The following is a 26077-nucleotide window of genomic DNA, read 5'->3' on the forward strand; positions in this document are numbered from 1 at the left end:
TAGGGAAACAAGGTCCCAGAATCAGAGTGCTGGAAATAGGATATATTGAAAACTTTCAAGGAAACTCCTTTTAAAATACCTTCTAAGTCACTAATTCTACAACTAAATCTGGATAACACTGAGGGCTAATGTGTGGGTTGAAACTAAAAGGCAGTGCAATGCTAAGGAACACGTATTTTATTGCATCCATTGTCTAGCCAAAACCATAGCTCTTTAGGAAATTGTCTGGGAAAGGGTTGGTTGCTTTTTTTTGTGTGTGTGTGTAAAAACACTGATGCATCGGAAAATATAATTTAGAAAGGTTACATTTCAACTGCCTTTCAGTTACAAAAGCTATGTAACAGAAGGGATTTTTCATATGTTTTCATCTGAAAGAGCTTTTTAGTTCAGATTTTATTTGCTTTTTCTAATTAAAAAAATGAAGTGGAAATATTTCTAAGTAACAAAAATAGTTCCAATGAACTGAAACATTATTTATATACTGGTACCATGTAGATATTTTTGAGAGGGCAGTTAAAGTGTTTTCAGGCTGTGAAGAATTACAGTGCATTAGGGCAGAGCCCCCTGAAGTCTTCTCTCAGCAGTGTAGACAAATTCAATTTTGTTCCTGCAAGACCAAGAGGTCTACTGGGGCAGACTGCAGTTCTGGCAGTCAGGGCCTTTGCAGAGATCTAGGGGATATAAAAGATGTAAACCAGTGTACACTGGAGGGAAAGCACCTGATGAGCCAGGTTTGGCATTCTTTATAGTGGTAAGTAACAGGCAAGGTAAGAATTAAGACTAGACGTGTAAGAGGCAGGTGCTACTTTTCCCCACACACCCAAAAGCCTTACTGGTGATACATCAGAAACTGATAAGGCTTTCCAGGGCTGAAACACTAATACAGAAAACAGCAAAGGCACACAACATTTGTTGTTCCCAGTTCTCAGCTGCCCTCAGCAACAGCTCTGTTTCCCTGGCCTGTGCCTACAGCCAGTTCAGCAGCTCTGGTGAGAGGAGCTCAGTCATTCCACTGCTCTCTTCTGTAGGCAGCAACATGCCCTTTGCCCTTGCCAAGCTTGTTTTCCTGGCTAGCAGGAAGGGCTAGAAAATTAATTTGTTGGACAGGTGACTTGATTAGGACCTGGGAGACGTATCAACTGACAGACACTTCATATTTGACTTTGGGTGAGCCACTTAATTTCCCTTGTTCAGCACTTCCTACATGTAAACTAGGACTATTCCTTCCTTCCCTCATCAGAGCTAGTATCTACTAGTGGATATTAGCTGCAACGGAAGTTTCACCACTGCCTGCAAATGCCACATATACCGTGGCATTCTAGTGTGAATCTGAGTTTGCTGCCAGTGGAAAGACTGATGATATCTCTGTTGCTTTTGAAAAGGAGGCAAAGCTTCTCACAGCCCCCATCTCCAACAGAGCACTAACTGAAATCTAGCACTATGTGTATACTTTCTCCAAAAACAAGAGGGAAAGGAAGGGGAGGGGGGGGGGGGGGGAGGGAGGGGGAAAAGGAATAAAAAGGAAGAGGAAGAAAAGGGAAAAAGGAAAACCTTCAGCAAAGAAACTTAATGTCTTGGTAAACACATCACAATACAACATGGTTAAATGGCACTATCAGATTATGCTGCTTATAGCAATTCTAAACATCATACAAGTGCCTTGGGTGCTGCATAATTTTAGGTTTACTTTCCTGCAGGAACAGAATACTAAACCAAGTACCAGCAAATCTAGAACACAAAATCTACAAGGAAGAGCTGGAAATACTCAGGCTGCCTATCTACATAGGAGCAGCTGGTGGATTTTTCACTCCACGTTGGTGCTCCTTGTTTTGCTTTGATTTAAGTTACAGAGACTGCAGGAAAGAGGAATCAGATGATCCCAGTGGTGGAAACAGAGACTACTTAATTCTAAAATGGAAATAAAAGCACACTCTACTTGTTTGGTTTTTTGTTGTTTTTTTTGTTGGTTTTGTTTTTTTTTAAAAAAAAAGGAGGGGGGAAGGGTAGTTTTAGTGATCTTCAGTCAGATTTTCTCTTGTGCTCTGGGGTTTTATGGTTTTACAGTGGAAGGGAGGACAATAAAGAACGAAACGTCTGCCATTGGGAATTATCTTTGCATGAGTCCCAGTAGAAGCAAAGCAGATGTGGATTTTGACATAATGGACAATGTCTCTCATTCCCATAGCAGGAGTGATAGATCATGTATCAAGAAAGCAGCATTAAGACTGGACTAAGATAGACTCATTCATTTGTGATTGTAAAGATTGATGTAGAATTGCAAGCTTTCACCTCCAAAAGGACACACCCAAAAACCCACAACTGATTACATCATAAGAGCTTTGCTCCCCAAAATCTTTTTGTTCAGCACGTTTTTGTCAACTACCAAAAACAAATTTGGTTTTCAGGAGAGTATTTAGTAAAGATGTCCCACTTTTCTGAGACCTCCTCAGACATGCTTGTCAATTCTCTTATCCTGACTCTTTCTGGAAAAAAGGAGCAACTTTGACTGTCTTTTGGTGCGAGTCTGAGATAACCCAAAAGAGAGATGTGGTGTCCTCTGCTGAAAAGCAGAAGTATGAGTGCTGTGAGTACTGTGGGGAATGAAATTAAACAAGGTTTCTCCGTAGGACAGAGGCATAAATCAGGAAAACAAACAAACAAACAAAAATTATTGTCCTTTGCAGGTAAATAGAAGCTTTTTTGTGCTTTCCTTGGAATTTTGCTTTAAGCTGTGTACATCATCTTTCATGTGTGCACAGAAGAGGATAAGGAAGAGGTGGAAGAGGAGTGCTGATTCTATCCATGATGATTCAAAAAGAAGAAATTAACTATAACGCCTCCCTTTCCTCTCCATTAGCTAATGGCCTTCTTTTGTCTCCTTCCTATAGCACTGAATGGTATGTAGCAGAAGAAAGCTCAGTGGAGGATCTTCTCTTAAAATTTCTTTACCATCCATGTAAATAGTGACTAACTCCAGCTCACTAGTTCTTCCCATGCCACCCTCTTACCTCCTGATTTGTTTTCTGTTTCATGTATAGTATTCTAGCTTGTTTTCCTCCCGTACCAAGGCTGGTGGGTCTTACTGAGCCTAGGAAAATCATACAACTTGAGTCAACTCATCATCCTGGGATATAACCTTATAATCTCTCAGGCCAGTGCTGAAGGGGCAAATTTCTTTTGTAAATGAGCACATCCCATCAACATGGCTAAATTTTGTCTGCTCACAGGAAAAGTCAATTGGGTCATCAGTTTAAGTACTGGGGAGTACTGAACCCTGCTATTTCTTTTGCTTTGCTATTCCTACATTTAGTACATCGGAAACAATCAGTCTTCTGGAAAAATAATATCTGAGGTTTTACTTATTTGGGAGGAGAGAAATAAAAGTTCTACACCACCAAACAGTAGCTTTACAAAAAATACAGTATACTATTGGCAACTAACTAAATGCGGTTTTAAGAATACAAATTGGTATCAGATTATTGGCAGCTCTGAGAAGGGGTAAGGATACATATTAATTGCTTTAACAGCTATGGAAGAAACTGTAGGCCTAAGCATCTTGCTTTTGTTTGTATCAATCTCTGTGACTGTTAAAGAGATAAGTATGTCTGACAAGTTTCATTTCAAAGAAACCTCTTTGTGACTAACAATGTGTTGATCTTATTACCTGCTTCTTGTATCAGTCTGGTGAAAGAGTAAATCTGAAGTTCAATTTGTCAGTCTTTTTTCTTAATCAGTCTAGAAAAAAATGTCTTTAAACTGAAGTTACTAATTCAGAAAAAAAAAAAGGAAAACTAGATGTTCTTATCTTTTGAAATCTGGGCTCTAGCTGGAAGCTACATTTTTTTATTAAAATATCTTTTATCAGCCTTAGAAATTAACTAGTCTAGAAAGAACATTTATCAAAACTGCAGTTAGTCTCTGAAAAGCAGTTAGGTCTGAGCAAAATGAAATTAAGTAAGAAAATTCAGTGCCACTGTGGAACATTCCCAAAAGCAGTGCCTGGGAAAGAGAATATAAAAGTGCCAGTATACATTAAGTAGTTTAGTGCATACCACACAGAACAAGTCACTGCATAATTATAATTAAAGTTGCTTAAGTGTATTCCTACAGTATTGTCAAAGGCCAAGAACCAAGATATTTTCACTCATATACATGAGCCTCATTCAGAGACTGATCACCTTCGGTTTTACAGGTGTCCACAATAGAGTGAATTAAAACACCAGACACTCTCCTGGTTTACTGCTCTGTCTCCTGCATCACCCCACTTTCTACAGTATCACCATTTAAAGAAGGAATTGGCTGGCATTAAGCCTTCTCGTGTAAGCCTATTTTTGAGCCAAATGAAATTCACCATAAAGAATTTCAGTTGCCTCAAAATTTAGAGCAAATAAGAAGGTAAGACTCTCAAGAGTAGGGTACTACACTCAAGTAGCAGAAAATACAGAGTGATCAGCAAAACAGTATCCCAAAGGAGTCAGAGAATGAGGAACAGGGCAAGACGGAGCAACTGAGGAAAATGTAACAGCAAAGGACAGTGGACAAATCGGAAAGAAAAGGGTAATTTATAACATCAGCTGAAAGAACAGTGAAGTCCAAGAATCAGCAAGGTGACCTGAAAGACACTCAGAGTCAAGAAAACATCTAAAATGGGAAGAGACTTAAAGTGTCTAAGTGCAAGAAATCTCTCAAGGAGTGTCAAAGGGTTCAAGGTAAGATTAAGCAAACAACCTGAGCTAGAAATAGAAACTGCAACATTCAATATAAAAGTATCGTTTAGTGTTAAAAAATTATTTTCAGGCCTTCAAATTTCAGGTTATAGATTAAAATAAACAAATATATATATATATTGCCTACTTACTTTATTATATATAGGATATGTTTGAGTCAAATATTTCAGCTTTATTTCACAGCCTTGATGCACAGAAGAGACTTCTCAGAAATGAAGGTTGAAACACTCTTGGTTTTGTAGGTATTCAAAGGAACACACCAGCTTCTTCAATTTTAACAAACATTGTTTAAAAAAACCTGGCTTTGCATTCTGTAATGATCTAAAAAAGCATGGGGAAATGAGTTATGAGTAAAAATTCCATACAACAAAAACAAAGTTTGTGTTGGGTGGGGAAAATTTGCTAAATATGGCACTGAGCAGTATCTGTTTGCCCTTTGGCGTTGTCCTAGGTGGAACTGTGCAGCACAGGATTTAATTTGGTACATTTGCCCAGTACAGCTGGCTCTATCTCACTTGTCTCAGCAAACTCTGCTTTCAGCTCCTGCTGCCCCATCACTTCACTGCCCATGCCTGACCTAGCAAGCAAATTTGTTCCCTGGCCCTGACATATATGAGTGAACTCCTGCTGGATCTCTTCTTTCCTGTGAAAGAAGTTGTGACGTTGGTGATAGATCTTCCTCCTCTTTGCCAGGAGGAGTATGATGTTGATGCTTTCTTCTTCCTCCACTTGGGGCTGTCTTGACATTTTCCAACATGCCTTCATGTTGCACTCTTTCTCCATTGATCTTCAGCTCCATATTACGCACAAACTTAGAAAATCCAGGGTGTCAGAGATATGCTAGATGTTTTCATTTTGTTCTCTTTTTATCCCTAGTACTGCTTCTTCCCTGCTCCCAAGGTAACATTCCATTAACTGACCATTGGTTTACAGAGTTGAGGTCTTTAGTATCATCTCCTGTCACATCAGGCAGTGTCTGTATTCCTGTCTGCTGCACGCTGTGTTTATATTAGCAGATGTTTGTCATCAGATCCTAGATTTTTGCTATTGAGTGATAACTACTTCTTTTACTTTTATTATTAAGACAATAGTGTTTTCCTGAGAGTTGTAAACAATACATTAGTTTTATTACCTATGTTTCCTCCACAACTTAAAAGGCTAGATGCCTGTATATATTTTCCTAGGAATCAAATGAAAAATAAATTAAAAAAATAAAATTCAATATTAGATCAGTATCCTGATCAAAGAGAAAAGGGAGGCTGACCCATGATTTGCTGAATTCCTGAGACTGGCCATACGGATGCTTAGAAGAAATGTTCTGCAGAGGCAACAAAAAATAAAAGAAATGATTGTACGTGGTTAATTTATAAGCATAAGAATGAAACAAAGATGCAGATGGTGAAGAAATATAAGGGCAGGAGAAACTGGAGTAGCAACAATGTTTATGGGAATGGTGATGAGGGAGAAAGAAACAAGGGCGATAATGGTAAGTGAAGAACATTGTCTGTGGCAGTCAATACTCAAATGCGAGCAGTGTTCAATCAATATGCAAAGAAGCAGCTAAAGTGGCTACAGCACAACACTCAGTGAAGAACTTAAAATGGCTGCAGCACATACAGTGTGCATTTGTTAATCAACGAACAGCTGAAGTTGTGCCATCTACTGTGACATGAAGAAGCATGAGGCAAGGGGCAGGCAAACAAAGGTTAAGTGAATAAAATGTGATTGATTATTAACAAGGCCAGCAAGCAGGTGAAAAGCAAAGGCAGTTAAGACTGAGAGATGAAAAGCATGGTTCTTTGTAATGACAACAGAAAACGCTGAACACACACCTGCAGCCCTGCTCTGCTCAGGGCATTTCCAGCCTCGCTCAGGCAGGCTGTAAATCTCCCACAGCAATACTCCATCCTTCTGTCCATGTCTCTCTGCCTCCTAAGGAGAATTCCCCTACGTAACTTCTGTCTTCTTCCAGGTACATCCTCAACTTTCATACAATCACCCACTCCCTTTTAATCCTATATTAAAGTAGTAAATAGGAACTATGATTACCTGCTACCATATACATTCTGCAGCGCTAGTAATAATGTCCATTCTGCTCTTTCAAATCCTTTCACTATACAGTGCTTTCCTATTTCTTTGGTCTCTTCCCTGTCCAGATCTTTACTTTCCTTTGTTGCTTCTATTCATGGAGCTTATTTTTGTTGTGACACATGAGCAGATAAATGCAACTTGCCAATGAAACAGGGAAGAACACCACACAGACGGCACACTGCAGTCAGCCTAGAAATGCAGAGGAGTGGAAACATCTAGTTAGAGTTCTTAAAGAAAAGAAGGACAGCCACTAGTGGACTTTCTCCAGTGACACTCTGACAGTTTTCTCTTCTGGATTGTATTTCGGGGGTGGGGTGAAAAGGGATAGGGTGTTTTGTCTTTTTTTGTTTTTTTTCAGGTTATGAGGAAATGGAAATGATTCCCAAAGGAAATCTATTATGAAAGGAAGGCGAACAGGTACAATCAATTACATCAGTGTTCTACAACAAGAACTAGAGGTTTGTGACCCATAAGTCATATACTTACTTATTTAACAAGACCAGCCAGGATGGCTGATCAGTGGCAGTTTCTCAGCATCATCAGGAATGTGAATAGCACCCTTCGAAAAGCTGAACAGGCCATGAAATGATCCACTCTGAGGAAGAGGATAGTTATATTTAGTCTGTGATGGACATAGCACTTATGAAATTACAGTACCATTTTCTGCCTGGATGCTGAAATTATACAACACATTACACATAGATACAATATATTCAAAACCAAAATAATGCCCTGAGCTTCTCAGAAAATCTGACTTAGCTTGTCCATAGTAATTTGAAGTGGAAGACATTAAACAGAGGAAAAATAATGTACATATGGCTAAGAAGGAAGCATTGAGAACTTGCTGTCTGCCTTGAGATATTTTTACAGCACGATATTATAGAATTACATATTATAGGTTACATATCATTCCTACTACACTCCCATAATAGTCAAAAAGTAGAGTGCACAGTACAGAAACACATATTTCACTTAGTTATGCTATCCTTTCAAAGATGTTTTAGGCAGAAATAATACTGGAAAATTGTTTCCCAAGTTTCTTTTTTGATTATAAAACAAGTTAATTATATTTGTTAAAAAAAATGAAACCACACTTGTACAGTCACTTGAAATTCATTGTTTTCTTAAAATCCTATAACTTGAAAATAACTTTTTGTTAAATCTATATGCAATCATGCTGTTCTCCAGCAAATTTTATGAAATTGGCATTTTACTAGGGAAATCTCCATGGAAGTACATGAACTATGTATTACTTTCAAAAAAATCTTTCTTGTAAAGAAAGGAAAAAATTAGCTGTTTCTGTATGCTATTTTGATACGGTTACTCTCAGCTATCATTATCAGCTAAAATGGCTACCTTCACAATCGGCAGACTTATCTATAGACCTATAGAGTTCTGCGTACAACTCCATAATTACAAAAAGATATAGGCATCTATATTCAGATAATACCATTCAGTCCTCTATCACCTGTAAGCAGAGTAAAAAAACCCCCAGTGTATAATTTAGAAAAATAAATATTAGTACTACTTTTCATAATATCACAAGCTTATTATTGAGCTTTATGTTTTCTATAATATAAAAAATGGAAGTAGAAACATGTAAATAAATGAAGAGCAAACCAGCCCTTTATAATAGTGTGTGCACATCATGTTATACTGAGGGGAAAATAGCCTAAATGAATGAATTTAGAGTAACAGATTTTGAAACAAAGGTGTTTTCATCTATATCCAAAAAATAAAATTCATAAATCTTAAACACCTATTTAGCAGAACTCCATACAGGTGTGTTTACAGATGTTTGGGAGCCCTCAGTAACGATTTTCAAATATGCTAATCATCTCTCCCACTTTGGACAGAAAGTAAGAGTCTCCAAGAGACCTGACAGAAGAGAAAGACAGCACTGCTGGATAGTGAGGGAAGAACAAAGGGTGCTTTGGTGTTCAGCTGAGTGCCATTGCAGGCTTCACAGCTGTTAGAAGGTTACAGTTGCTATTTTCACCTTATTAAACATCACAATCCAACTGCAAAACCCAAACCCAAAGGAAATCCATTTTGATTATTCCTGCTTACAAAGGAAGTTTTCAGAAGGAGATCACTGCTCTTTATTTATTAACATGATTATGAATTTTTGCAACCTGGGCAGAAGTAACTTCTTTGCAACTTCTTGACTGTTACAGTATTAGCAGTAGAGACTTTATGATGACATACAGAGGTGAAGAGCTCTAGATAGAGGCCAGGGTTTTGCAGAAGACTTTGCTGCAAAGGGGACCTGTGCCTAAGGGAAATGCTGGTGTAAAAGGACTTGGAGAAGGACAGATTGGCTGGCCATTGTAACTTCTATTAGGTGAAGTTCATGAATAAAGGATTAATATAAAGTAGTCAGTAAGAAATCTTTATCTAAACAGTGAAATGTGCTGATTACTGGAGGAGCATTTACTTCTGCTTCTACACGCCCATGAATTAATAACTGTAAACTTGTAATTACAATTAACAGTTTAATTATACTTTAATTATCAATAAATACATTTTATATAAATATATAATAATTTATTTATAATTTATAAGTATAAATATAGAAATAAATTAAAATATAGACAATATAAAAATTTAAAATACAAAAAACATTTTAAAAATAAGTTCTGTTACCCAGCTCTTGTGGCATGGATTAAGATACTGGAGTATAAGAGTCCAAGCATTATGCAATGTTAGTCTATTGAGTTTCAACAGGAAAGAAGCTGTATTTTGAAAAGTGAGAGGGAAAAGGTGATTTCATGTCAGCTGATAAGATACAGAAAGGGATGAGAGGGAGTTTCCCCATTATCATCTCCGTGGGTCTGAACTCTTTATACAATGAGAAAAGCCGACATTAAAAAGACACTTGTGTGAGCTGGTAAGGAAGAAAATTATGAAACCAAACAAAGGTCTTTAGATATAATGCTTTGATAGCTAAGCAATAAGCAACTATGGCAATCTCAGTTCATTAGAGTAGATAAAAATCAGAAATAGCTGATTCAATCAGGATACATGGAGATACCATGTAGCACAGGAAAAATGCTAATACTGTGACCTGTTATAATGCAAGAATTATTGTAAAGTAGAAAATGTGGGGCTGACCATGAAGAGTACTTGGACACTATGGGACATGCAGGCAAATTTGGCAAACTGTCCCAAATACTGGGATGTAGATAAGGGAGCCTGCCAAAACAGTTCTTGGGAGAATGCACAGAATTATTGAGCCTAGGTAAAAGCTACCTCTGCATTTCTGTATCAGTTTCAGAAGCTTAACCTTGTCTTCCATTCCCCACCTTCATCTTTCCCAAGAAAATGTTCCATAAATGCAACTCCAATTCAAAACCAGCTTTTGAACAGCCAAAATCCCAGTTTTCCATCTCCTGAATGCTTTTTCCAACCTTGTTCTCTTGCAAGCATATAGTACATAAATTTCAACAAACACTATAAAGATGGGACAATATAATTTCCTCAGACTCTGAGGGGAATTATCCCCAAAGCTGTAATATTTGACTTAGCAAGGTATGTTTTCTAGCCACTTTTAATTCCTGTGGGCAATACCTCAGCATATTCCAGGTAGGATTTTCTATGAGGGCTGTATTTATATAGGGTACGTGGGCACCTAAAGAGTAAGATTCATAAGTGAGGTTTATAAAAGTTTCCAATTTAATAGTGGATTAAAATAATAAAACCTAAGCTGAAAAGCTTAAACTGTGAAAATAAAACTTTCAAGGTATTGAAACACTCTACAAAGTCTGAACTAAAGCGAGTTTAGAAGCACACCACACGGAAAAATCTGTGGGCCTTCTGTTTCTGTGTTAGTTATGAGCTTAGGAAAATTCTACCTTTAACAAACTATCACTTTTTGATGTTGACAAAAAAGTATAAATCCCCCAGTTCTAGAAATAATTCCAACCTTATCTTGTGTTTTAAATGTGTTAAGAGGAAAAGATCACACAGACATCTTTGCTTGTTTCCACTTACTTTGCTGTATTAAAGAAAATAATTAGGCACATAACAGCATTCTTCTGGTCACCCAGAAGCAATAGCTGACAAACAAAATTTGATAAAGCCAGCAAGTTGATGGGATTGTTTCAGTGTTCATTGATGGTTGCTACCCACATCACTGTCTGTAGTTTCTGCAATGAGTTACTAGTCTAAGACAAAAATAATGTTAATGTCCCAGGGTTCTGTTGCAAAGTAAAATGATTGAAGAGCCATCCTTATGTTTGGATCCCATTTGAAATGTAATTCATGACATTTTCCAACAAGAGTTGCAATTAGTGTCATGGACATTGCTGTCATTGCATCACAAACACTTAGTTTCTTGTCTGTCAAAATCAGAGCAGCTGTCACAATTCAACTAAATTGAAAAGAGTTATAATTAGAAATCTCGACTTTATAATATTTCCAGTACACTTTAGCTAAAGTCAAAGTAGTAATTATACAGATTTCAGTCAGAAATGCAGTCTTCAGACATTTTTATTATAAAATATTGCCTTTTCTGCTTTTCTGAATGCAGGGTGTGATTATGAAAAATAGAAGTTAGCTGAGATTAAAGTATTACTGTATATCTCCAGTATTAGAAAGTAATACTGTGGTGGTGGTGGTGGTTTTTTTTTTTTAAATCATGTGTTTATCACATATAACCCCCTATCCCTTAAATCTTTTCTATGTAGGAAGTTAATGCATTTACCATAGAAACAATAAAATGTAGTGGGCATGTTAAAGAGTCATTCAGAACCAGAGACTGAGTTTGCATCATAGTTTTTCAGGTCCTCTGAGAGATTCCACCAGAAAGTTCTTGTTATTAAAAAACAGTGAATGATCCAGGAAACTACCTGATGCAGATGCAGCTCCCACAAAGCTGCTGGTTTAGGAAGAATAAAGAAGGAGAATCAGTTTTAAACCTTTCATCAGACCCATAGATCTCTACGGGGACTGTTGTTACAGTGAAGGCAGTGCAGCTTCATGCAATATTATACAGTTTATGAAAAGGTTTGCAGTTGCAACTGGCTTTGTTTATTAAGACATTTTTAATTAGTGTAAATGTCACAATGTGGACAGACCTAATCCTTCAGTTTCAACTAGACAGTCCTTCAAGCAGTAATATTTTTCAAGAAATTCCTAGACATTTTTTCGCACAAACTTTGGAAATATTTCTGCTTCTTATAACTTAAACTTTATTCTTTAGCAGAGATTGTTCAGACAATTGCTTATTACAATTTTCTTATCTCTAATTCCAGTAAACTCACCAACACATTTCTTGCAAAGTAACAAATAGATAAAGCAAAATATCAGCAGTCAGACCTCCGTCCAAAAATTTCTGCAGAAAAATAACAAGGCAGTTGAACAATAAGGGTTAAACTCATTCATGAGCAGACATAAGTATTTAAGTTTGTTCAATGTATTATTCACTCTTAATCATTCTTTTATTTCCAGGTATCCTCGATTTGTTTCCCATCTGAATGTCCACTTCATCTTTTTTAATACATTTACAATCTCCTTTCATACAAAAGCACATGTTTTCAGAGCTAGACATTTGAAGTAACAGCACACTGAGGCATCCAAATAAGTGACCTGATTTTTAGAAATGTTGAGACTCAGCTCCCAGTTTGATCGATATATATTGATTCCACATACTACATTCTCTTTATACAGTTGAAAACATACCAATATTGCCATCCAGTATTTCATGAGGAAGCTATAAGAAAATTCTCAGATATCTATGTTATTGACAAACTAAAAGCGTCAAACTATAATTCCAGTGGTGTATAGAGTTAGTAATACTCAACATTGATTTGTAGAACTTATTTATGTATTCTCCAAAACTCAATAAATATTCTCAAACTGAATTCTATATATAAGGGCTTAAAAACTGTCTCTGACCTCTCAGATGGTTCACTTGAAATCTTTTCTTAGAGATGTAGTTATTAACAGTACATATTTGTAGCCTACATTTTGTGTAAGAACAGTTGCCTTGTGAATCCAAGCCACTGATCCTGAAATGTTTGCTGTTTTGTTCCTATCATTCTTACCGTCCTGAAAATGCCATAACTTCCTTCATCTTAAAGCTCTTACTGGATTATAAACTGGAAAAATCGACATCCTATCTCTGTTAACCTTTGGCAAAGCTTGAGGAACTATTCCTTGCTCATGAAAAAGCCATCTAATTGCTAATCTATAATCCTTTTAATATGCTCTGCGTTTTAGATTGATCTATTGCCAGCTGACCCAGCAGTGCCTATGGCTATATTAATCCTATTATTCACATGTTCCAATGGAACTCTTTAATGAAGTCTGAAAGGCTTGCATACTACTGATATTAAGGATGGTTACACTTGTATTGCACCTAATTATGGAACATTCTATTGTATCACCTAATTGTGCAAATTACATTTTTTCCCAAGGCATAATTTATTTTAATTACAAGATTTACCATATTGTTTTCATCTATGGGTTGTTTGGGTGTTTTTTTGGGGGGATGACTTATTTATAGCTTCAATGCTATGGGTTTAATATACTAATAAGCATCATGTTGCTTGACCAGATTGAAAATAAAATTAGCAAGGTAAACAATTATGTTTTGAAAAATATGCGTAATAAACTGTAATAGTATCTTGTATATTTAGAATTTAACCTGAGGATTTAAAAACACTAAAAAAAAAATGACAAATTGCTAGACCTTAAAACACTCCTTTAGGAAAGCATATTGAACAACATTACAATTTTGTAGAGAAAGAAATTAATAAAGCATGTTAATAGTAGAGAGACTTTACTATCACCTGCCACAGTCCTTCAATCTTGACTGACTTTTTCTTGCAGAAAACACAGGAAGAGTAAGCTTTGCATTGACTTTTCCTTTAGGACATGGGTCCTCAAACTACGGTCCATGGGCCCGATACAGCCCCCCAGGGTCCTCAACCTGTCCCCCAGTATTTGCAGACACCACCACCCCCCGCCGGGGGTTGGGAGGGGAAACCAAGCAGCCGCAGATGACTGCCTGCCACTTCATCCGTGCGCTGGCCCCCTGTTTAAAAAGTGTGAGGACCCCTGCCTTAGGAGGTTGAAGCAATTCACAACTGTTGAGACTGATGTGATCACTTTTAGTGTCCCACACTAAAAAACAAATCTGTCTTTTCACTCCATGCATTTCAGAGCAAGTAAAACATCTGTAAGTACTGCATCAGAAAACATTTCTAATCTAGCCATCTGTAATCTAGTGCAACCTGGAAAATAAAGGCCCCTATTCCCTACACTGATGCCCTTCACTGAGTCTTATTATGGTTTGGGTCATGTATCTGCACAAAACCTGCCCTGCAGTTACAAAAGAAATCACTTACCCTTCATGATGCCATAAGAAAAATAATAGCCTGCCCACTCAAAATCACTCAAACTGATTGTCACATGTTATTGTCAACCAACACAAGAAATAAGAGCATCAAGAATCAAATCTGTATTTTCTACACTGTATCTCTGCTATGTTAACATCTTATCCCAACTTGACAGTATCCTTCATTTGCTTTGTATTAGAAATTAACATTTTATTATTAACCCTTAAAAACTGAAGAAGATTAAGGAAGTTGTAAAGTCCTCACTGCTGAGTGATCAGCAGAATACATATGCTCGTTATTGACAGAAAAATAAATATCAAAGCCTCAGCTGAATAGTAACCTTAAGCTACCTCAGCTTTCTCTTAGATCAGTTTCAAAATACTAAATCTACCCCATAAAGCATAACCTTAGACAAGTAATGTGACAATGGAGTATTGATCACTTAGTCTTACTAAGTCTTACATATTTATAGATTCATAACAACATATACTTACAAATAGCGAGGTTATATTGCACAATATTGTGCAGCTGGCTCTTTGCTTGTGCTTTCTAAACACCAGAGAAAATGAGGATGTATACATGTTGTCTCTGAAATACTTCATTAAGGTTGTCTAATAATTGAAATGCTACTTAATTATCCAATGTAATGGCTGAAGGTACTCTACTCATAAGCAAGATTGTCATGTCTAGTTCAGAATAATATTTTAAAATCTACTGCATTGGTGGATTTGGGGGTCACAATTCTAGATAAACCGACACAGCAACAGTTGCCCATTTCCTAACATGTATATGCTTTCTTGACAAAATACTGGTCTCACACAAACCTCTAGGAAAAATAATCCCCACTAGCAAGCAGTGGTACTCACTTTGATTTGGGCTTTTTTACAAGGCAATTGCTTTCCTTGGTCACTTTGCTCAGTGCCTTCATGGGGCTTTCCGTAAACCATCTTTCTTTCCTCTTTGCACATGCATGTGAATTTCCTTACAAAACAAATCACAGAGACTGAGGAATTCTGTCTGTCTCTTCATGGCATCAGGAATTCAGTACCTACCTCAGAGGACCTGTGTCCTGCAATATAGACCCAGGCAGCATTTACCATGAGGCCAGGAGTAACTCTATGATAATTTCCCATGCTGTTTTGCCTCCCTTCCCCATGCAGTAGGATCTAACTATACAACCCCCCTTGAAACACTTCCCACACTACAGGAATCACCTAGAAGTAAGACATATGGTGCTTAAAGAGACTTGAAAAGTCAGAATTGGAGACTGAAAATTCAGCTGAGTGTTGCAGCACAATCAAACTAGTAGGCTGCAACAAGGCTTTACTGTTGGTCAGATTCTACTGTCTGTGCTGTATCACCTTCCTCCAGAGATCAGACCACACTGCTCCTCCTCTGTCCAACCCCCTCTCCCACAACCCTGAGGGCTATTTAACCACTTAGCAGGAACAAGCTACAGCTGCACATCATCCATGTCAATCAACCCACCCTCTAAGGCAAGGCCACAGCTGCATGTTATCAATGCTAATCACCCCACTGCCTTCATTCCTCTACAGCTGGGGTTGCACTGCAAACTAGCTACCCACTCTGAGTAATCCTTTGCATTACCAGTAACCTCATAGTCATTCCAAGGAACCTCTGAATTAGGTGTGATTCAGCATGGACAGCAGCTTAACAAACTAGGGCACAGAGTTGGTAAGAGATGTATATGGAAAAATTAGTTCAACCAAGGGAAATCAATAGATTATTCAACCATTAGCAATAACATGCTATTAACATAAATGTGCTCATTAGTCTGCTAATAGATTTAACAGCCAAAAGTATTTTTTGTTTCAGGTGCATGAACACCACAGAATTTAAGAGTCTCTGACTCATCATGTCATCTTAGAAGAAAACTGTGTCCAAGCTGGATATATTTCCTTTGACCAGTAGTAGAAAACACAAAATTAAAAAAAAAACACAACAAAAACACTAACAAAAAAAGGGGGCAAAAACCCAAACACCAATTGGCTATGCAGGACATCAGCATTGCTCAGTTGATACCTTAGTTGAAATTTGCTTGACTAACTGCAAACAGGAAACCATAAAAACATCTATTAAGGGGGCTGAGAACCAAATCAGAACAACCTATAAATCACATAGGTTGAGGAGCAAGGTATGAAAGACCCATAAGATTCATGGGTTGAATGCAAAAATGAAAACCATCTGGGGAAACATACATAGAAGTTAGTTTATTTTTTACTATTTCAGATTCCTGAGATCCTGACCAAATCCTTTACATTCTCCATATTTAACATTTTAGTGTCTTATCAGCTCATTTGCTTAATGTATTATCTTTGAAAGAATAAAAAAAAGTGGTTAAGACTTTAGTTTTTGAGGTAAGGAAGAGAAGAGGGAAGAAATTATTCATGTCATCTCAGATTTTGAATTAATGATACCACTTATCACTATCAGTTCATGTCCACATAATTGCTAAGATATTTTGATAGTTAGCAGCTGTATTTGTGTATAACTGATCATAACTGATCTATTTTCTCTGGGACTTGCTGAAGTAAATCGACACAAATTTACTTGTGACAATGTCTTATTTTGTTTGTCAAACACTTTAATTTTTAATAGCTTTCAAAAAATCATTATTTACTTCCATAAGGAGGAAGTAATAGTTCCCTCAGTTTTTTAGTTAAAAATGAGGCTATCTTTTCTTTCTGGGAGTTAATGAATTTTTAACTCTGCAGGTTGTCAATTTGTAGTTCAGATGCTGCTGAACTAGGCTTTGAACATCTCAGCAAGAAGGCTTTATAACGTTTCTGGGGTTTGTGATGCAATTAAAGAATCTGGAAAGAATGAAAGCAATTCAGTCACTTTCGCTAATAGATTGATGAGCTCTCTTAAATTTCTAAGATCCACAAGTATGTTGGACATATTGTGTACTAGGCTAACTTTACTCTGGGAGTTGGCTAGTAGAGCTCACCACAGTCATTAGGTCTTGACCTCCTGCCTTGCAGTCACTTTGAAATTTTTAGAAAAGTATCCATTATATGCAAGATTAGTGAATCTTTTCTCTATTTTTTGCTGGATTACATCTGTTATTTACTTTCCCCAGAAACATGTAGTAGAGTTCACATACCACCAGTTCATCAGAAAGATTATTAATTCATCATAAAAATTTGCTAGTGTAGTATGTGGTACTTCTCTGTATGAAGAACAACACAAACTTTAATAAATTTTCCCAAAATTAAACTACCTGGCCACTGTACCATTTTCCTGTTGCCATACTGTATTCCTAATTTCTACTGAAATAAAAGGAGCAAGTCAATGTTTAGAAAATGTGACTGTAAATTCACAGATTAAGCACCCATTGTAAAGAACACATCAACTATATTTAAGAGTTCAAAATAAAAGTTATTTGTAAATTGTTGTAACTATCTGACTTGGGAGTTGATCGATCAAACTTAAGCAGTAATATATTTCATAAAATAGTGAGAACCTTGCGGCAAAGCGATCAAACAGAAATAGCAACATTAATCAAAAATGACTCACTGCAGTAAGTGAAGGTTTAATAAGTATAAATGTACTGAAGCAAAACATTTAGTTAACCCTACATGCTCTGCTGAATCAGCAGACTATGCCATAGGTTGTTCTAGGAAAGCACATCTGTATCATAAAGTAATTGAAGAAATCAGTTCCTGTGGTGCCAACATTTTATTTATTTCCATTGTAAAGAAAATTTTAGTATGGCAGAAGAGAGAGAAAGAAAGAGATTTGTAGTTCATTTGCAGCAGATAACATTAAAAAACAAATTAAGTCCAATGGAAAACAATATTACCTGAGGGATAAATTCAGATTGTTTCAGGAAAATCTTGCAGGTTCTAGGTAAACGTTGTCAAAAAGGGTGAAAAATATTTAATTGATTTTTTTTGTCATATTTTCATGTGTTTGTTTTATACTGCTGCAGATTTATCAAAGCTTTTTTTTTTTTCCAGAAGAATTTGGCAGAACATTTCTAAACAGTCCAGTTATTTTGAAACACTGTTAATGCTCTCAGTGGGCTGTGTCTGAGTTCCACTATGCAAAGTCTACCCAGGAGGACAAAGAATTCACAGAGGGGTGAAAAAAAAAAATCAGCCTTTATAAAATAAGCCAGATTGGAAAAAAATATGGTATAATGGAAAAAAAAAAAGTTGATTCCCCCTCCCCCTTGTGATAGAAATGGATAATATAAATTGAACCTTAAGAGTAAGTCCTTCAATACATTAAGATAACCTTGATAAAGTCTGTATGCACAATGAACCAGTCAGCAGCTATTGCACACTGCAAATCCAGATCCAGAAATCTGTGAAAGTTTTGTAAAAAAACCTATGGTTGAATAAATATAAGGGTTCAGATTATGAAATTATCAGGAAGGACACAGACATAAAACAACTTACTGAGGCTTGACATTGGGTCTGGAGGGTTATTATTCTTTCCAGGCAAAGTGGAGGAACCAAGGAGCCGTGCTGTGGAGGAAAGGGACATAGTTTCCCATCTTCTAGCCTTCTGAACTACCAACTAGAAGACCTTTTAGGCATGCATCATCCCAAAACAACGTACTGTGGTGAGGTGAGAATACCTAATCCTCAACTGAATGTTTGGTAACCTCCCACTTACAACTGTGCACCCATTCCACCAGCTGTGAAGTATCACTGTAGAGACTACTGCTGCAACATGGAACTTGTGGTACAGGGAATGTTCACATCTCATATCTACCCATATAGTTTGAACTGCTGGAAAAAGGACTCTGCCTCTCCTGGTGGCAGCAGTGTGTGGGGAAAGACATGACTACTCAAGCAGTGATAGCACAAAGAAAGAATTTGGTTTTTTTCTCCCTTCTTCCACACTAGGATTATATTAAAATCTTCAAAGACAACGATGTAAATAAAGTCAAAATCTTGCTTACTGGAATGAACATTTGAATGATGGGAGACCTAAGTTCAATTGATTTCTCAATTCAGACCAGGAACTTAAATATCTTTCTTTGTTGCAGTACTATCAAAACTAGCCAGCTGCAACAAGGCTTTTACCACCCCATACCAGGTTAACTTCAATAAGCAGGTCCCACACCTTGCCCCGGCACAGCCACCAACCCCACACAAGGTTGCAACATCCATCTACTCTGTGTGCTGTTTCTTCATCCTCTTCATGTTAGTCCACCCTGCCTCTACTGCATCCAGGGCACACTCACTCTCCTCCCTCTGCTTCTTCTGGGTCTCCCCTAATCCAAAGCTCCTCTTCCATACCCCTTAGAGCTATTTAACTACTTAGCAGGAACCAGCCACAGCTGCACATTTTCCACATCAGCCAACCCACCACCCCTGAAGCCAGCCCACAGCTGTATATTATCAATGTTAATTAACCCAGCTCTATTTCTCTACATTTCTTCATGTTACAAAACAGCACTGACAAGTTGCCTACTGACTAGTCTCTGACAGATGTTTCTTGGTAACTCTCAGTTCTGAATTGTTAGTGGCACAAAATAACTTACAGTACTGTAAAAACTCTTCGTAAGTACACAAAAAGTAAGAATTTTAGTAGAAAGTAATATCATCTATTGCATCAGATGAAGTAGCTGGAAATAGCAGACAGACTTCAAAACTCAATTATTTCCCAATGTTTAACAAAGTAGAAGTAAACTCAAAATAAGTCACAGTTTGAAGCAACAGATTTAAGTTAAGCCATTATACTGAATGATCCAGAAGGACAAGCTAGTTAACAGGTAAAAAAATAATGAAGTATGAAGCAGGAAAAAAAAAAAAAAAAAACCAAAAAAACCCCCACAAACAAGAGAAGAGTTAGGAATGTGTCTGAAAACAAGTATCACAATTAAGTTCATAAATTGCTGCATATGTCAGTTATAATTTTAATGTAAAGACTTACCTTTGCGGGTTATTTTATAGTTTTCTCTTAAGCATCAGAACCAATCGATAGGACATAGCTATTTTGTTAAAAGTTTCTCTCACTGAGTGTTAATTGACCAAGCAAATCCATTTTGACAGAAAGTGATTGCTTTGCTTCACCTGCATAGTTTCAGTGTTGCAATGGGCACAGAAGTACCTCTGGAAGGAAACATATGTTGTATTCATGAGTTTTGATGTTCTGTTTGGGGTAGTGGGGGAAGGGGTTGAATGTGCTGGCTTCAATGGACAGGTTTGCCAATCATTGCTCTGATAAGGTCTGGTTGTATATGATATTAGCTTGGTGGATGTTTGGCTCTTGTGACAAGTTTGGCAAGCTCAAGGTGATGTGAAAATTAATTTATTTATTTATTTTTTTTGAGATGGAGGAATGGGGAGAGGTATTTTAAGATAATCTGTTCCAGTATCCATTGCTATCACTCAATGATTTTCATATATATTAGTTTATACCATACCATGTGAAAACTGGAACAATAGAGTTTGTGGTGTTGGTAACTTCTTTGGCTTCTATTTTCTGCTTTAAAATTGTACATGGTATTAAGGCATGGAAAATACAATAAAGTTGCTAGCTAGTGTGATGCTTTGTGTTTTGTGATGAAGTCCTTAATTGCTTGATCTCATACTAATTTGAATATATATGGTAATTTGGGATCTTTTTTCACCACAAACACATGTTTACTGAAGTCTGTCTGGGGGAAGATACCAAACTGAAAAGTTTTGGTTTGAGTAATAGCTAGAATGAGAATTAATCTAAAGTCTTTGTTGGGAGAGGCTAGACTAGCCTATAAACACCTATATCACTGTCCCAATACCAGAACAAGGATTCTCCATATAGTCATGAATTATAATATTTATTTAGCTTAGAGAAGACCTGGAATCAAGTTCCCACACATTATTCTTCCATATTTTTTGTGTTATTTGTTATTGCGTCTTGAATTTCTTTAATTTTGATTGAATATAATATTTAGATTCAAAGAATCTTTCAGCACATTTCTGAGAGTCTCTCTCACACTTACACAGTCCCACAAAGCAGTTCATTTCTAAGGGAAATATTTCTTATTATCTCTGGTCAGGGATATAGTAAACAGTCATCAAGGGGAAGAGTCATCTCTTCTGCTGAGGCTGGGTGGGTAATTTAGACTTTTGAAGATTCTAAAGAAAAAATGTATCTTCTAGTGATATTTGCTTGCTGTAGTAGACCCAAAGAGAGGAAGATGAATGTTCAGGGAACAGTCAATAATATTAAAAGTCCTTATAGAAACTGTTGCTTGATTTTTACTGAGTAACCCTGTACTGAACAAGACAGAACGTTGTATATGTGTCTAAATGTATATCAATTTATCACTATTTGTAAACATTGCTTTATACTTTAAAGACAGTTATTTGATTCATCATGACTTACTCATGCATGGTAAATAAAGCATTACGTTTCTGCCAGTTACTAGACTAATCCTTTGTAGAGTACTCACATAAAATTAAATTTAAAAAAATCAAGACTTGCATTTTCCTGTCTTTAATTTGGTCTGTACTAGAATAGGACTTTTCCCCAAAGCTGGTACAATTAAAAATAAACTTAAAAAACCACCAAACCAAAACCCAAAAAACTCAGAACACTTGAAACATAAACATTTCAAAATATCATAAATACTTTCTCTTCTGCATTTTCCTCTCTCTAAAATGACATCACCTTTATGAAAGCACTTGCTAAGCCAGTTATATGTGTAAACTTTGAGAGAGATAAATGTTTAATGGTAAGATACAAAATTTGGCTTAGTGTGGAAAATGACATTAAATACAGACAGAATATGATTTCCTCATAATGTAACATATTTTTGCAACTGAAATCAGTGTAAGACCTAGTCCACTGAAGTGAGCAAAAAGATCATTGATTTCCCTGTGATTTGTATATCTAAAATAAATAAATAAACACATTCTTTTGTAATTCTACCACATGTTTTTACAGAAAGCTTCTGGATTAAATTTGGAGCCTCTGCTTAGAAAAAGCCAATTATTCACTTGGGTATTTTTCAACATAAAAACTATTGAGAATAATGAAAATAAGCAGAAAATATCATTTGAGCATGAAAACAATCTTAACTAGAAAAAAACTACTTTTCTATTTTTGAATATTTCTAATTTTCTTATTAAACATTATCCACCTTCTCTAATGCAGAATTCAATTTTCAGCACAAAAGAGATAAAATATTGATAACGGTAATGGATATTAATCTGAAATTGAATGAAGAAAAAATAGAAGCATGCATTAAAATATGTTAATGTTTGTGTTTGCATAATATCCATAATATCATAATATGTTTTTAATGTATTTAGGCAAACTGGAAACAACTGACATTAACAGCAGATAATAAATCCCTTTATTTTGCACATCCAAATATAATTTACATGCTGAGATCACTGTGTTACTTGTCACACATTTGCAATGAAAACAGCAACGAAATAAACTAATCTGGCACTTCTGAAGTGGGCACTGTACTAAAGTCTCTCAGTGGTTTTGAGCCTAAAAAATACCCCAAACATCCAGACAACAACAAACAGGACACAGTATCATGTGTACTAGCTTACACCAGAGAATTCTCTTAACACATGGAGAAACTGCCAATATGCCCTTGGAAAATAAATTGCATTAAACATGTCGATAACAAACACTATCAGCTTAATGAAACAGATGTTCAGGATTCCAAGTGGATTGAATGACACTGATAACTTCATTCACAAGAAATAGTCAATATAAAATATGATTTTCTTAATAGAGTAGAGCACAGTATTGATAATTAAATAAACTTTTAATAATGAATCTGTCACACAGCAAGAAGTGCTATGAATCATTCATAGTTACATGCTTGAGGCAAAAAGTGAAAAATGGCAGATTTTTTTTCACTTTTTTCTGCCAGATTTGCTCTTCCAAATTAACTAGTTAAACCAGCTGAATAATGAGGTCAAAACTTTGACAAGGTTAAAACATCATAGGTTAAGGGTAATAAAAAATAAATTATTTAAATAAGAAGGCAGCATGGCCTTAATGCTCAGTAAATTATTGAAGATTTTTTTTAAAATAAGAAACTATGATAGAGCCTACAGAAGTTTTCTGTTGCAAAGCTGGAATAAATAATATCTGTTCTTAATATTTCACTGTATCTAGTTCATCAGAATATACATTGTTTCCTCACTCCAGTCTCGCAATGACTAGTGTTGCTGCTTGGGCTAAGAACTGAAACACAGCACGACTCTCCCATAATCTGTCCACAGAAGTTTCAGTGAGAGATTTACACATCCGAGTGGGTGATAGGTGCTCCAACAAATACAGTAATTCTTGACATAACAGGAAAGCCCCGAGGTTTCTGAAATGGTGGCCCTCTAAGATCCCTTAGTCAGGCACCTCACACAATGCTATGCAGGAGACAGCCTTCCCCTGAATGAATTTACTCAAAAGAAAGAAGACTGGAAGAAAAGAAAAATTATGCCAAGATTGCAGAGGACACCAAATTGGAGGAGACAGTCCACAGGCTTGAGGGCAGGGCTGCCATCCAAAGGGACCTGTGCAGGCTGGAGAAATGGGCCACAGGGGCCTGATGAAACTCAGCAGGGACAAATGCCAAATCCCACCCACGGGAAGGAAGGAAGGAGGGCCACCTTGTGATGATACGGGCTAGGGAGCAGCTCTGCTGAGGGGCCTGGAGGCGCTGGCAGACAGCCAGCTGAGCATTAGCCCACAGTGAGCCCGTGCAGCAGAGCAGGCCGGCAGGGTCCCACACTGTATGGGCAGGAGCACAGCCAGTAGCTCACAGGGAATGGTTATTTTCCTCAGCGTTTGTTACACTGCATCTGGGTGTTGTGTGCAGCTCTGTTCCCCCAATACAAGACACTGATAAACTGGAGCACATTTACAGCAGAGGCACCAAGATGGTCCAGTGCCTATAGCACTTGCCCAGTGAGGAGAAACTGAGGAAGTTGCCCATGCTCACCCTGGAGAAGAGACAGCCTGAAGGGACCTAACAGCAGCCTGTCAAGGCCTACAAAGCAGTAACCAAGAAGGCATAGGTGTGCTTTTCACACTACTGTGTGGTAGCTGAAATTAAAACAGGCATAATTTGAAACAGGTGAAGTTCAACCAGGGTGCACTGATAAACTTTCTCACATAAGGTCAGACCAGTAGCAGAGCAGGTTTTTCAGAAAGGCTGCGCAGTCACCATCCCTGGAGGATTTCAAGGCCTGACCTGACACTGAGCAGCCAGGTCTGACCTCACAGATGACTCCACTTGGAGCTGGGCATTGGACTACTGAGGTCCTGAGGTCCCTTCCAACCTGAAGTTTCCTATGAGGAATCAGTTAAAAAATTAAATTGAGAAGTTAATCCATCCTGTGAGTCCACAACCAGATCTTCACTAACTCTTGAGTTCTCGTCACTGAATTCACTGTCTCTGTGCTGTCTGGACTGGCTGCCTCCGTAGTTCAGCAGCTGATGAGAATTGTCTGTGCTATTGGTGAGAGCACAACAGCTACAACAGATGAACGAAGAAACTACCAAACTATTACTTGATGCTTTGAATAGCTGGGCTGTCATCCGCCACAACTACATTATACAGGCTAGCGAACATCTTAATTTGGAGAATTTTCACTCCACCAAAGGTCCTGGTTATTGTGTTAGTTATTGGTATGCCAAGGTTGTAAACTGGCTTTAGTACTTCATTGTCCTGTCTGACTGCTGAGTTTTTTGTAGATGAAAACAGATGGTAAGATAGAGACTACCTAGTCAAATAGCCAATGAAGACTGGAAACAGTGGTAAAAACCTTGGAGAAGACACTATTCCAAAGGAGCCTGAGTGCCCCAGACTCTACTCTTTATGTTATTATGTTATTCTGTTATTCTGTTCTTCGTCCTCCTGAGGGTCAAGCAACAGCAGAAAACATTTCTATGTTGCACTGTGTTGTGTAGATATCTATACCCTATATTATTTTAAAACAAGTTAGCTTAAATTACAAAACCAGATAAATAAACTTGCACCATGCTCAGTTCTGCTATGACTAGTCTTCTTCCACTTAACTTGCTGCCAGCTAACTTTACCATAGTGATACAATGCTGAAAACTACAGGAGAGAAACAACTCAGTAGATAATTGGTGACCACCAGTATTGCCTCATCAGTGATGTGTCAAGCATCATTGCTGTGCAGCAGAACTTTCTGCATGTTCCTACAGCTTGTATACTTCATTTTCCCTAGGACTGCAAGGCAGGATTAATAGTTTGGCATAGACATATACCAGTCTGTCCCATATTCTTTCTCTGCTGTGCCATATTTCTTCAGTTTGTTTATTCAACAGGATTTACTTTATTACAATCAGACACATACAGTAAGTAATGCAAGTAGCTCTGTATTATAATTAAGTTCTCAATTAGTTCCTTCCTATTGAAGAAGTAAGATCAGGACAGTTTCTCCTCTGGATGGATTTTCTACTTTCTGGATCATAAAGCTGTCTTCTTTGTATTCGAGGAACTACTTTCATGTTTTACTGTCTTCATTACCTAATGCTTTTCAAAACAGTTTTTGTGAAGTCCCTCATGAATATAGTAGCTTCTGGGTTTTAACACTTCAAGAGCTGATGTAGACATTTTCCATTGCAACTCAGATGACCTATAACAAATATACACAATTGTTTCTTCATCATACACATTTATTTTTTCAAGGCATACAGTACCACTAGCTGGTACTGTTTTGTTTTCTTATTTTTAAATATAATGACTCAAATAGTTTATTTCAGGCTTTATTATTACTTTTTTCACTCATTTTTTTCATATTTTAATTCTCATCTAGGAATATGTTGGTTTGTTTTCTCTTCTATTGTTGTTTTAGCACCTACCCTTTCTTTTCTTTACATACGTTACATCTTACTTTTCTACAGTTTCATCCAAATTGTCTAGAGAAACTGAAAGATTTCTTTTTTCTTTCA

Source organism: Falco biarmicus, chromosome 4, assembly GCF_023638135.1.
Source record: "Falco biarmicus isolate bFalBia1 chromosome 4, bFalBia1.pri, whole genome shotgun sequence".
In the NCBI taxonomy this organism is placed as follows: domain Eukaryota; kingdom Metazoa; phylum Chordata; class Aves; order Falconiformes; family Falconidae; genus Falco; species Falco biarmicus.